This window comes from Mus caroli, chromosome 1 (genome assembly GCF_900094665.2).
Source record: "Mus caroli chromosome 1, CAROLI_EIJ_v1.1, whole genome shotgun sequence".
In the NCBI taxonomy this organism is placed as follows: Eukaryota; Metazoa; Chordata; class Mammalia; order Rodentia; family Muridae; genus Mus; species Mus caroli.
Genome location: NC_034570.1, coordinates 109,457,041 through 109,459,042, shown reverse-complemented (window position 1 = coordinate 109,459,042; position 2,002 = coordinate 109,457,041). Strand labels below are relative to the sequence as shown.

General features: G+C 41.9%; 1 pseudogene; it reads left to right on the top strand.

The window, feature by feature from the left end:
• The window catches only part of LOC110295956, a 34,381-nt pseudogene extending 32,602 nt beyond the window's left edge, over window positions 1-1,779 (top strand).
• The last annotated feature ends 223 nt before the right edge of the window (window positions 1,780-2,002 follow it).

The following is a 2,002-nucleotide window of genomic DNA, read 5'->3' as shown; positions in this document are numbered from 1 at the left end:
AAAAAAAAAAAAAAAAATTGCACACAAATATTTATTGGCAAATGAATGTTGTACCAAGACTTCTTACACAAGATCTGGAATTTTGTTCTATAATTATCTCTACTTTCCTGAATTTGAGACTTAACCTATATGCTGCAAATTTCTCTTTTTATAATATATTAAAATGTACTGTTTATTTGTGTGTGTGTGTGTGTGTGTGTGTGTGTGTGTGTGTGTCTATTCATGCAAAGGCCACAGTCAACTTTAGCTGTTTGGATGTTTTTCCCCAGGAAACATCTGCTTTGTTTTTGAGACAGGGTCTCTCACTAGGGTTTACTGATTCTGGTCAGTTAGGTAGCAAGATTTAGTGGGCCTTCTATCTTCACTTCTTTGAACAAGAATTAGCAAATTGCCTTGAGTGGTGATTGCTTCAAGATAGTGGGAATAGTGGGACCCTCCCTGCCAGGATCTACTTTCTGGAGCTGCAACTCTACAGTATAGAGAATGCCAAGAACTTCTAAGACTCTATCAGAAGTACTTATTGGAGCAGGGAGAGAACTTTACCATGTCCCTCTCAGAGCTTGGAGCTGCTAGTGTGCAGGAGCAGCAGATAATCAAGAAGAAAATCACTCAGCAGTCTTCATTGATGGACATGCATGGTTCATATCTGAGTGCAGCTAAACCACAAACCTACTGTCAGAGCAAGGCAAGGCCTAAGTCAGCAAACCAGGACTCAGCTTCAGAATCCCTTACAGCATGAAGGAATAATTCTTTGAAACCAATAACACTTCATCTTCCCAAAGAGGACTTAGAAAGGATGTCAACAGAAACCAGAACATGTACTTATGAGTCTCCGGGGAAGAGACGAATGTATGCAGCCCCAATAGAGAAAGCCCTACCAGAAGAGTTAAAGATAAAGGATTATCCAAACCTTCCACCTACTCCATCTGGTCAGTACTAGTCAGAGCATAAATGCTCTCAAAGTGAAGCTTATGTTCATGAGAAATATCGCCCTACAAATACGTAAGACACATCCAGAATCACCCTACCTCAATGTTTTAAGACACATCCAGAATCATGCACTCATTGTAGGATGTCCTGGACCTCTCTCATGCATGATTGAGTGACACTGCAACCCAGAGAAACTGATATTGAAAAACAACTCTCAGAAAATTGAAGGCAACAGCTGATGTTTCAGAATATGGAACTGGAAATTGAAAAGGAATGCCTCAGCATCTCCTGGCCCAACAAGAGACAAAGCTTCTCCGTAAACAGCAGCAGAAACAACACCAATCTAGGCTGGATTGCAATTGTTTATTGAAGCCAAAATGATGGCTGTGTGGAGCCTCATCATCCTTCAAAAAGTGCCCAGAACCTCCAAACAGTGGGCAAAATTGGAGGGAGAAGACAGCTGTTGAGTTTCAGCCACATGTGGAGAATGGCATCGAATGGACATGTCAACAGAATGATACATACAGACCCGAGAGAGACAGCAACAGGAGTTAGAAAATATGCATCCACATTTCCTATGTCAACACGAAGCCCTAAAGACCCCCTGACACCAGCCTTCTCATCATTCCAGCACAAAACCTCAAGGTACAAGACATCTATTTTGGATTTGGTTCAGTCTCTGAGCCCAAATTCTGCTCCCAAATCTCAGCCCCATCCCTCCAGAGCAGCAGGGATATGGAGTACTCTCTGACCTACCCCTCAGAAATCTACCTGGAAGAAGGTGATCCACATAGGAGCCTTGAAGACCTGGAGGAGAATCAGATTCTGGAAGACATATTTTTCATATGACTCTGAAGCACATGCTACAGAATTTCCACAGGAAATATTTGGGTTCCTTTCCATATTGATGTTGGATATTAAATTGGAAAGTAGCCAAGTCTCTCCTTTCTTGAAGACCTCTTGCTGGCATCCTTTCATGGCATTGAATATAGAAACCATTCTAATATATCAGGGTGTTTTTCAGTCAGACCAGTCAGCAGAAACAGACTAAAGGAGGTCACTTAGGGGTCAG